Consider the following 12,858-nt stretch of genomic DNA (forward strand, 5'->3'; position numbering starts at 1 on the left):
TCCTTTAAAAGCAGAAATGATACACTACAATTGAGTGATCGCGCTCCCGCTCCTTTCACATACACTCACAAAACACCCACTTTAACATCCTCTCCCTCTTTAGTTACTTCATATATCAGGCGATAACAGGATGTCTCGCCACTTGGGTCAACTGCCGCTGAGAGAATTCAGAGGTTGTGTTTAGATCTGATAAAATAGGCAGAAAGCAGAGCATTTGGCCACAAGTCAACGATCTGCTTATTTAACACTCGTGCAGAGTTCCTGAGATCTCAAGAAGAGGAAGAGACACACATACACACACACATTCTTCTCCACACTGGCAAGCGCCAACTTGGCACTTGTTGATTAGTCATAATGGATTTAACATGCGCTGAGAGCACAGAGGTGCCGGCCTTTATCCCCACACGCCAGAGTCTGTGAATGAATGAATGAATGGCAGGATATCAGCGCACTCCATCACATCCGGCAGCCCCTCAACCTGCGGCTCCTGATAGCGCTGCTATCTGTTTACCCCGCCAGTCGGACCGAATGCCGTTCGCCCTGTTGTGTGAAAAGTCTATTGTGGTTGTATTGACAGCAGTAAACACGTGAAAAGACACCAGGCGATCCGCTCGACTGCACTGATTCCCACTTGACACGTGCCCATGCAACTCCCGTGCCTGGATTGTGGAAGCAGAGTGAAAAGTCCATTGACAGAAACCTCAATATGACTGAGGAAGAAATATTTCCTCAAGTTTCATCATTCAGTTTCCTCCAAAACACAGACAGACAGTCTAGTGTGAAGTTTGTGTTGTTGACCAAAAACTTAAAATGCCCCTGAAGTCCTCAGGACAGATCATCATTAAGGCTGGGTATGGAACGCCAATACCCTGAGGCTACAATTAACAATGACTGGCAAGTGTGTCTATTCTTTCTCTGTTCAAAATGCCTGTCACATTCTCCCCAAATGTGACATGTAAGGGTCGCTTGCTTTTACAGAGATATAGAACACGGAACAGCTGAAAAACATCATATCTGAGAAGCTGGAAACCGCAAATCTTGCATCTTTTTGCTTGATAAATGACTTCAATGTTAACGAATTTCAGCACTACAATACAGAGTACCAAACCAAATGTGATCTTGGTATTTAGCATCAAAAACCCTGAAGTATTGAAGCTTCGCATTGAATGCTTGGTCAGATTTTCATATTCAATATTCTTTGTTTATTCTTCGATCAGATTCTTAATGGTCTAAGTCGGGAAATCGGGAAACAAGGGATTGGAGGATTCAAAGATTTAGTGTCACATACACAAGTACGATGCGTGGTGAAATGCAATGTGCTGTGCTCCCACACATTAGTAGAGTGAAAACTAAGAACTAGAAAAAGAAAGATCGTGAGAAGGATGAAGGATAAAAATTCAAGATAAAAATGTATAAATATTGTCTATGTGAAAAAGTAAAATGTAGATATCAGACAAGTGCAAAGATGCAATGGCCGGGGCAGGAAACGGGTAATTTTAGAGAGTATTTTATTAAGGTAAAGATGAACACATGAAACACTGATTCGAGGAGAAGTGGGGAATTTTTGTGTAGATGGAGAAAACTGTTGTAGCAAAACGTGTTTGTATTTGCCAAACTAAGCTACTGAGAGAAAGTATCGTCTTATCAACAGTCCTGAAACTGCAGTCTTCTATGTGCACCGGCCCTCAGCATCGCTGGTTTGGAGTTTTGTTCCAGGGCATTTTTCCAGGAGATCAAATGTAACAGCAGTTCCCTTCATTTGAGACAACTCTCTACAAGAGATTAACTCTTTGACTCGTTAACTCTTTCACCCCTGCTCCGACGAGACGGCAGTGTGAACCACAGACACTGTGCTGAGAACCCAACGGCATGCAAACCACGACCTGCCTCCTGTGGAAGAATGGGCTTGTCGGTCTTTGGGTTGGCTTCTAGTGTGACAACAGGAGGACGGGGTGCCGACATTTGAGACGACGGTGCGGTGGAGCGCTGAGTTGATTACAAAAGAACATATACTGTGATAGAGGATTTTTCTCCACGTTTCTCACATCTAGATGAAAGAAAAAAAAACAGAAACAATAAAGAAACTTGAGCTTTTTTCTACCAAAACATCCAAAGCCATTCATTCGGAACAAGCACTCTGGCTAAAACGTACGGATCGATGCTCATTCTTCTGAGAACTATGTACGACTCCAAATGAAAGAAAACGATTTATTTCGTGACTTTTGATGCATTTGTGACGACCTCGCAGACCATCAGAGCACAGACGGTGAAAGGAAGTGACTAAGCAAACAGCGCTGATCACATCACAACATCCTGTTTATTCCCCTGAACACCCACTTCCTGCCTGCTTCCCTGCCACTTCCTGCAGTAGGAATCGAAATTCATTAGGTTGGATGATTGCTGTAGGTGAATAAACGTGGAGGCTGCAACTTCAAAGCTTGTTGTTGGCTAATCATGGCTAAGAACTGTGCCGGGGATCCAATATCCTCAAGATACATGTTTGAAAACCAAAGTAATAAAAATGTACAGCAACAGAATAGTCATATGACTTTCAGCAATGTAAGGAAAAGAAAGAACATATGCGCTTGTTTATGTTCCTTGTAGGTCACACACAGACCGGGGCACAGCAACTGAGCATTTAGTGTGATGTACAGTACTTAAAGACAACCCCAAAGGGAAAGACACACACACACACACACACACACACACACACATATAATTACCTCCTTCCTGCCCTCCCTCACAAACACTCTAAAAACCCTCTACAAGCAGTGTAACAGTAACTACAGTCCCAGCAGGAGCCGAAAGCCCACAGAGGAGCATGACATAAGGCCTCCGAGCATAAGAGGCAAACTTCCTCCAGCTCCAGCTCCAGCTCCAGCTCCAGCTCCAGCTCCAGCCCCCCCGTTTACACCAGCAGACTGACTCAGCCTCGGCCTCGTCAAACCTGAACCCACACTGACCTCTGCTGGTCAACGGAGGCCGTGACTAAGGTTCGTCCTGGGTTGAGACTGGGGCTACTGGTGTGAGCTCTGAGAGCTCGCCTCATGAGAGCAACGCAGAGATCGAGTTGATCGTCAATACAGGGGGCTGCTCTACAAAACCTTTCTGCATTGCTGCGGGTGGGTGAAAACATTTGTTTCTCCATCTTTTCACTAAAAGAAAGTTAAGCTGCACTGACAGAGGTTCTACTGTATATTTTCTAATTCATCCGGCAGATTTTTGCACAACTTCCGTGGAAGTTTGTCAGTGGCTCAAGGTGCACACACAGAGTCTCGAAGCCGTCGGTATGACGTGCCATTACGGCATTCTCACTGCGCTGTAGCTGTACCGAAGCTCTGTTTTGAAACTTTTTTTCATTTTCATCTTAAAAAAAAACGCTGGTGAGAGGAGGTGAGTAAGTGGACCTTGAGTGGAAATTGTTTTCTGGTCAGTTCTGTCTTTAAGAGTTAACTGTCAAGCTGGGTGCTAGACACCACTGTAGTTCATCTGTGGCTCCAGGTAGAGCTGGACAATACTGACCTTAAACCTATTAATCGCATCCAGCTTTGATAAAGACACACAATATCCGAACCGTTCTTTATAGGACAGATTAACCAGTTGTATTTCTTTACTGGGTCATGTCAGATAGTCCAGGTTAATTACACAGATGACCCGATTAAATATTCTGGATTTATGAACTGCACTGTGAGATGATTGTTTGGTTGAGCCTCTTGTTAGATGTCATGAAGCTATTCTCAGGTCAACATTATGGGAATCTGTATGGGATATGACTAAGTTTAGGTCAGCAAGAGATTCATAATGTTGGGATTTCAATAAGCTTGGTTTATTGTCCAGCCCAGTGCCTAGGTTGGAACACCCAGTTCGCCAGAATGGGGGGGGGTCTGAACCCGCTACAACAGCTGACACCCACACACACACACACACAAACACACACACCACTTCCTGCCTGTGCAGGCTGTTCCCACAGACCACAGCTGGGTTGGTTGAGTCACTATGGTGAGAATCCCTCTGGCAGAGTGTGTGTGTGTGTGTGTGTGTGTGTGTGTGTGTGTGTGTGTGTGTGTGTGGTGTTGAAGGCAGAATAAAAGAGCATGAGAGAAAGAATGGAATTGCTTATATCTGATTATTTTTGAAAGGCTCTGTTTGCCTTTGTGTACTGGAAACTGTGATAATAAGCAACAGGAAACCTGCAACAGGAAAATACAACTTTTGGATAAGTGGAGATAATTATCCAGAATTAAAAATCACGACTAAAATCAAGATCAGTTTAAACCGATCTCCTCATTTTAAATAACCCAGAAATTCAAATAAATAAAAAAACATAATTGTCAAGCCCAGATTCTGTGTTTTGCCTGTCCAATAGGTTCTAGTTGTACTTTCCCCGTCTTACACGTGCAGAATCCGTTTCATCAGAAGACATGGTTTGCTGTTCCCTTTTACGCAAAGCGTGGGTTGTTGGTCTGAATTCTGATTGGCTGACCGGGTTAAGAATTCAGTCTCAATTTATCTTTGAAAGTTTCTGAGGTCTAGAGTTTCAGCACTTGGCAGCTCCCGGAGATCAAAATATAGAAGTTGAAATGTGAAGAGAGACGCTGAGATCTGCTGAGCTTAGCCTGGAAAATACAAGGGTTTTTCTGCTTACACAAACAGTGGTTTTGGCCCAAACCAACATGTGCATCTCGGCTTCGACGGCTTTAATTTTAACAGGCTCGGACAAACACAGGCAGACACAGAAAAAAAAAAAAAAAAAACTGTCCTGTCAGCCTCAGAATCTCACAAGAAAATCGATGTACCAGCAGATTATCGGGCCGGCTCCTGGCGGCACTTGTTGATGAATCATGTATGAGTAAGCGGGCCGTGCATGGCATTGGTCAGGATGGTGGAAACAAGTCAAATTTCCTCCCAAATCTGGCAGTTTCTCATCGGAAATAATAAAGCCGTAAACTGTAACGGCACACCAAGTGAGTTGTATCTGCCAGGCACTTTGCAACTGTTTTGAAAAGTAATGGTTTTCTTGTGTAATGTTTATTATTACTGGAAGTGAACTGTGGATGCAGATTCAGCAGTGCTGCCCCCCCCACCCCACCACCACCATCCCTCCCTCCCCCAGGACCCACAGTGAGTTTTCAGAAATGACAGCTGATCTACTTCTCACTCCGCATGTACGAGCTCTCCCTGGCCATGGACCCATCCCCTCGGCACCAGACCGTGACCGACAAAATAAACCGACCGCCGTCTCCCGCCGGGTCAGACAGACGGGCGGAGAGCACGGGCTGCAGCATCACTGTCTGTGTTTGTCCATGTGGTCTCGGCATGTTGTCCCTGCGGTTCAGTGGCTGTAGTTGGCAGTAAGTTTGCCGGAGACGGCTGGCTGGAAAAACAAAAGAGGTTACCGCTTTCTGAGACTAACGTATTTTAAGCTGAAGGGACGCTGTGCTGACTGTTGGTGCCCTCCTCTCACCGGAGCGCAAAGTGAAAAGCGGCCCCTAAATTTTTCACTCCAATGAAGCTTTTAAAAGGGGGAAATAACTCAAAGTCGATTAGTCTGTTTCGGCTAAGGCGGTCAGCTCGAAGGCTGTGTTGAACCGTCAAAGTTAAGCTCTTTGATTAAAGCTAACGCGGCTACCGGAGTGGTCGACAAACGGGAGTCAGCAGGTTTCTGGAGGCTGCTGACAATCAGTTCAAAACGCTCTGCTTTCAAACAGAAAAAAAACCAAAAAAAAACCCTCTATTACTCCATTTAATAGTAATGAGCTGTAACCTAAGGGACCAATTTGTCCTACAGAAAGACTGATGGCACGGTGCACTGATTGAATACTGCCACAAGAGGGCAGAAGAAGTCCTGTGTATGAGTTCTTCTTCAGCATCAATGACAGTTGGGTCTTCTTACAGGAGGAGTGCCTCAGAACCAAAAGCGTAAGGGCGCACCTTCAGCCTCCAAACAAAACAAATTTAGACTTATTAGACTGATCCTACAGATTTGATCCATCACAGATGGCGTGAAATGAGCCGGAAAATCAAAGTTTAAAATTATTATCCTGTCTAGGCCTAAGTCAAGACAAACATGGCGCAGCCAAGTGCCTCGTGACTTCACAAAAACGTCTGGATAAAAACCCTGGTTGGTAAAATATGCAGTGAGACAGGAAAAAACCACAGATGCAACAATGAGTGGGGGGAAGAGGAGGCAATGATGGATGGAGAAACGACAGGAGAATGGATGGAGGGGTGGAGGGTGGGGGGTAATCTTATTACCACTAAAACACACACACACACACACACACACACACACATCTGTTGTGAGCTGCTGTAATCCCAATACTCCCGCTGACTCCTTAAACATTGTCTTTGTCTCCTCCTGACATTTTTCTCACCATAATTAAGATAAAAAAAATCCTAAAGCCAATACAAATCCAGGGACCACACCCCCCCCACAGACACTGCTGCTACATATGTAATTTGCAGTTTCTTGAATAAAATTCCCCCCTTCAAACAATAGTTTTCAGATGAAATCTCTTTTGTTTCAGCTGTTATCTTTTCTTCTCATTCCTTCTGCAGGCCTGATGGGGAAAAAAAAAAAAAAAAATTGTTTCAAGAATTTCCGTGAATCACGAGGTATCGTGATTTACGGCCAAACGGCGCTGAAGATATTCTTAATCTCACGACACATAGGGCATAACTAGCTCAGGGTTAAGGGAACTGTTGGCGTCAAAAGGTGAACATTGGCGAGGAACTGCTCCCAAAAAGGACATACAACAGCCCTCAAACCTGCTTCGCAGGAGACGTAAAGTCCAGTGTGTCGGCTGCACCAGCATCTGACGGGTCTATTGGGTGTAACGAGGAGCCACGCTCAACCATTCCAGCTCGACACCCTGGGCACAAAAAGCTCCCCAGTTATTTTGGCTACGTCCATATCCAGTTGTCAAGCTGAGAGCTCCCGGGTTGCCAGTGGCAAGTGAAGCGGTAGCACTCGACTAATATTGGTGCAGGATACCGGAACAAATCGGAGCTAAAATTAGATGTTGCTATGTTGTGAGTGTCCCAGGTATTTTAGCGGGATGCCAGCTGTTACCTAAAATGTAGATGGGAGGTGAGATTTAAGATTTTACTGCTACTTGTCGATGTATTTCAAGCGATTAAAATGTTTATATCACACAGATCGGATTACAGACTGAAATTTTCCAGCTCCAGCACTTTTTTTATCTTATCTGGAATTTCTTAATTTCTCCTGCTTGATAAGGGCATCAACTAAGCGGTAAAACTGATAATGACAAATGTTAATCTAACGTGGCTTTATTCCCTTCATTGTCCATCTAAGGTGTCGTCAAGCTCAGAGGTGTTGTGGGTTCTCTGAGCCCCGACCGAAGCGGAGGCCGAGGGTGGGAGGGGAAAGTCTGCCTCCCTCCGTTACCACAGAAGGAGATGACAGCCTGCGACAGTTAGCTCACTGCTAATCAGCGTGTTTACGGGGACCTTGGGTTGGTGTGGGCTGGACAGAGGAGCTGCAATTGTCCAAAAAGCAAACACACGAGGACAAACAATGCACTGAGTTTAAATGTACTTAACATGCGTTAACTGCATGCGCGCATAAGCATAAACACACACACACACACACACACACACACACACACACACAAAAACACAGTCAAAATCGAGTAACCATGAGTCAGGGTTTGTGTAGGTGACAATTACTGAGGGCGAAATGCTGAGACTGCCCAGCGTGTGTGTGAGTAAGCACTCCACAAAGCACACAGACTTTACTTGGGCCGGCAGCCCAGGTATATCAACGGCCGACAAAAGTATATTTAGCGACCCATTTTTATTTTTATTTGTTTACCCGTCCGAGAGAACGCCACCCACGATCGATTGACTAGTGGACAATCTCCCCTCGTTCTACCACTCCCTGAGGGGGGGGGGGGGGTCTTCTGACAAAACGCACGTGCTCTGAGACAGTAACAGAGAGCGAGAGGCCTTCTCTGGTATTGCCTTGGAAGACGCGGACACGGTGGATATTTTACGAGCACAGACCAGGTGGAGCAACCCCCCCATCATTTTCGAAATATGTCCCAGAAACTGATGTGTGTGTGTGTGTGTGTGTGTGTGTAATTTCTTAGAAAGGTTCCCCTGGAAAGCACTATATCATTTGGTACTAACTGCAGAGAAAACAGAGACTGGTATCAACTGGGACACTATCAAGTAATCCCAACAAATTGGTAGCGAAAACCTTCTCTCGCCAAAGTACGCATCTTTAAGTCATGCGCAGTAGGTCGGCTCAACTGGGGGGGCACATGTTGTCCTTGTTCCACATCGGAGCAGCTGGTGTATTTCCTGAGCGGACTGTCGAGACTCTGAGGTGTTGAACAAAACAAAACCCTTTAAGTTTTGTTGCATCTGTACGTGGGTGCGTCGATGTTTTAAAGCAACTGACGAAAGGTGCAGCTTGCCTAGAGACTGTGTGATAGCCATGTTTGATTGCGTTCGGCTGAATGTCCTGTGTCTGACTTTTTTTTACTGTCCCCTGTTGTCTTTTATGTCTGTCATTTGGAACTACAGTGTGTAGAGACGTATGTTCTTTCTGTACTGACATGGAACAGAATTCATCAATCTTTCGATGCATCCGTAAGTTCTACGCAAGCAAACATTCAACAAATATGAACAATATGACTTTAATCAAATAAAAAGTGTTTAAATTTAAGTCTCTTTAGCGGTTTCTTTCAAGGAAGTTCTAGAAATTTGGAAATCAACAAACCTTATAATTCCCGAATTTCTAGAACTACCTGCTTATGTAAACAATGTCTTTTATTATGTGTATTGTTTCAATTTTCCCCTATAATTCGTACCAAATGACATAGTCCTTTTAGGGAAACTTCCCAGGAAATTATTTTGAAACCAAGGAACCCTTAAGATAAAGCAATATCATATTCCGCAATCAACATCTAAATTCATCAAATTCTTTTGTGTACGTATAGGCCTCATGCGTGTTTGAGGCTTCTCTCGCAGTGGTGCAGTCGCAGCACCCGACACCAACAAGGGGCACCATTAAACATCCTTTTTACCCATGAGCCACCTTGAGCCTCATGGGAAGCTCCCATAAGGCCTTGCATTCATCAGCAGGGTGAGTGGTGCCACTGTTTTGCAGAGCACAAGAGATGGGCTGTTCAAACATGACCAGTCACAGCAGCAGAAACACACCTCAACGGCGCAAACAGCCATTAAACATTTTTTGCAGCCGTTTTTTTTTTTTTATACGTTTAAACATGCGTGGCTATTTGAGAAGTGAATTTGGCCCCAAACAACGACCTTAAATGACTTTCAAAAGACATAAGAAGGGCTTGTTTGAATGAAAATGTGAACTGCATAGTTGATGGTGAGGCATTTAGACCTCATTAAATCTGATAAAAAGAAGTGTCGTGGATTGGTAGATCCTTTAATGATGCTTGACAGTAAAAACATCTGTAGGTTGGTTTCCCAAGTGCCGTCCCTGAAAGCTGGGAACTTGCTGAGAGATGTTGGAGGGCCACTGTTGTACTCAGACAATCACGCACTGAAGAATGTAACTTACAGCGCTTCAGGGTGAATGTGAATGCACAAATCAATCCTATTTTACAATAACCTCCACAGATAACACAAATCCTACTGTGTATAGTCTGTCATTTCCTAGTCCTCCCCCTGTCTGCCTCTCGGAGTTTCTGTGTCACCCCAGCCGAGTCTTGTATAAAGTTGTCATCTTGTTCTCATTAGGAGGCTGGAGAGAGGGAAGAAGAAGGGGGGGGGGCAGCTAGTCGGGAATAAGTGAGGTCATCGCTACCACTCGCCCAGGAAGATCTTTGGGCTGGAAGAGGAGCTGGCTGGGTGCGGTTCGGGGAAAGAGAGAGATGTCCCTCCACGTGCGTCACAGTGAACGATAACGATATATACATTGTCACGTTATAATCTGCGGCATTCGCTTTTAGTTCCAACTTTGTTGGAATGTCTTTTTTCCCGGGGAGAAAAAAAAAAAAAAAAACTGGCAGCAAATGCACAGTGAGTGATGCATTCTCTGTTTATGGCAGCAGCAAATGCCATAAACAGCAGCAGTCCCGAAGAACGAGTTAAGTGCCAGCTACGGCCAGAACTGATCGTTCAGTTGGGCTATGAAACTGACAGTTGTTCAATTATTTAAGGAGAGCCTCAGTCCCAAACTACAGGGCATATTTCGCTACGTGAGAAGCTTGTTTCAGATTGTGACCTCTCATCCATCCCAAACATGGTGTTTGTTGGAGGAGTTCCACACACGCACTGGCCCAGACCGATATCCCACTCACAACAGCACTATCTATGGTATCCATCTCCCCAGATGGCTTTAAAAAGAGGCCAGAGCTGCGTTTCCTTCTTTAGCCGTTGCTTTGTTTTGCACAAGGTAAAAAAACTATGACATTCAGGCTCAGGCGGCACCACACTGTGGCACAGAGACACCTGAAAAGACCACGTTGTTTGCTCTATTCCACGACATACCCAGTGTGTTTCATATCCTAGGCCAAGTAGGAAATGACAACCCCAAAACACAAAGTACTATGGGTATAAGGACGCCTATGTCGGCATTCGTTCATCTTGCTTGGGTATATCAAAATGAAGCCGCCTCTCGCCTTCACGTTATTTGACTGATAAGAAAATAGTCAGGAGAACGTAAAAGTTTCTCTTCATGTACCTCACATCACCCTCCAATACAAAAATACGCCTCTTTCTTCCTGATACTACGGGTTTCCAAATCAGAGAAAGATCTCCATATCATTCAGCATCGGCCAGCGTCTGTAATAACAGGGCTCAGCGGGACTCCGTTTCACAGCATCTCCACATGACTGTGTGCGCATTCACAAGATCAATATCAACAGATGTAACAAATGAGCCAAATGGAGACGAGGGATCAATATGTGCAAACACCTCAGTGTTTTTACAGGTGTCAGCTAAAACAGGCTCGGTTCTGTAAGTGGGGAAGGTGGATGTCGCTTTCAAGGGGAGGACAGTGTTCTGCTGTGACAGCCTGTCTGTTTTATACTGGTCTCCCACCCGGTGTATGCTGGGAGAGACTCCAGCTCCGACCACGATCCTTTACAACATAAAGAGTCTAAGAAATGACGGCGTAAAAACGGCACAAGCATCAGGAGCTCCAAAGCAAGTCGCTCTGTCAGTAAATGCTGCTATGTTATTCAGGCGCAAGGCCCGACTTTAAATGGCAGTTGACACACGGAGCTGACAAGGATCAAATCGCTCCATTCCAGTGGGTGACAAACACACATAGACACGCTGTGCATAACCTAAACAGCTGTTGGCAGGTAACATAACCCACTCCAATCCGACTCATTGCCACGAATACTGCCCCAGAGTGCATTGCAATTCCACGATGTCTTCACAATGTGCCAAGATAAATCAGATGAAGATGAGATTTTAATCACTGAACAAGAAGCTAAGTAAAACGTAGCCGATGCGAGGCCAACACATACGATGGCCTCGAACCCTTTTGCTGTTAATGATCCCATCCTGTGTAGAGTCATCGGGCGGAGGGGCTGGGGGGAAACTAAACCAACGGACCGGGTGTGACAGTGGTTATAACTCGTCTCCCAACCGGTGTATGCCGGGAGAGACTCCAGCCCGACCACGATCCTTTACAACATATAGAGTCTAAGAAATGACGGCGCGAAAAGATTATTCTACGGCACAAGCATCAGGGGCATCAAAGCAAGTCGCTCTGTCAGTAAACGCTGCTATGTTATTCAGGCGCAAGGCCCGACTTTAAATGGCAGTTGACACACGGAGCTGACAAGGATCAAATCGCTCCATTCCAGTGGGTGACAAACACACACACACACACACTCCACCCAAAACTACGTAACTGGTCGTCTGACTGCCTGTTGATACTCTGCGACAGAATGGGCGGAGGACTGAAGGGGTCGTTTTAAGACACTCCTCCGGGTTTATTTAACCTCATGGCCCCTCCTGTCTGTCTGTGTCTACTCGTCTCCTCCTCTGGTAGGAGCATCTATATTCAGCGCAGACCAGGGCATTGCCTGGATTAACAGAGCAGCAACAAAAAAAAAAAAAAAACTTGAGAAATACGAGAAATGCATAGTCCGGAATAAGAAGTACTCTTTTCAACCCAGCAATAACGTTTCGAAAAAAAAAATAAAAAGAGTAGCTTAAATGTTTGGTTGGGAGAGGAGACAGTCGGGACAGATGGGAAATAGATGCTGACATTAAAACTAGTTGTGCCCATTGAGTAACACTTACAAAATATCACAAAACATTAAGCTTGTCTTAAAAGTCTTCACATTGTAACCAACAAACCAATAACAGCAAATGTGATCAGCTATAACAAACGCAGCATGGCTGTCATACACCCGGGCACCACACTGACCAGGACCAGAAATGCTAATGATGGAGTAGCGGCAGGCACACACACACACACACACACACACACACACACACACACACAGCACAAGAATGTGGAGTTGGCTCAGCCCAGGTGCAATCACTCAGGGTCAAGACATCGCTGCAAGAGTGTTGGTGGGAACGAGCTTGTCACCAGATACCTGGGGTATGTCACAGTGCGTGTGTGCGTGTAGTACATGTATATGTATGTATATATGGAAGTGTACCCTTCGTTTATGTTTTTCATTACATCTGTGCTCGCCCTGCTAAGACAAGTCAAAGTATCTGCAGTAAAAAAAAAAAAAAAAAGGCCCATGCCCCGTTTCAAAGTGCCAGATGATTGAGACAGTCACACATAAACAGCACTTAAAATGTCGGTCCAGCGGAAGTTCGTTTCTACGACTTCATGGACTGGTTGGTACCGTAAAAAAAAAAAAAAACAGAAGAGGGGCT

General features: G+C 45.0%; 1 protein-coding gene across 10 annotated transcripts in view; it reads right to left on the reverse strand.

Annotated features, from left to right (window-relative positions):
• Nucleotides 1-12,858, reverse strand: part of LOC120798511 (partitioning defective 3 homolog) — a 233,714-nt gene that overhangs the window by 176,827 nt on the left and 44,029 nt on the right. The gene's annotated exons all lie outside the window — the stretch shown is intronic.

The sequence above is a fragment of the Xiphias gladius genome, chromosome 14 (genome assembly GCF_016859285.1).
Source record: "Xiphias gladius isolate SHS-SW01 ecotype Sanya breed wild chromosome 14, ASM1685928v1, whole genome shotgun sequence".
Classification (NCBI taxonomy): domain Eukaryota; kingdom Metazoa; phylum Chordata; class Actinopteri; order Istiophoriformes; family Xiphiidae; genus Xiphias; species Xiphias gladius.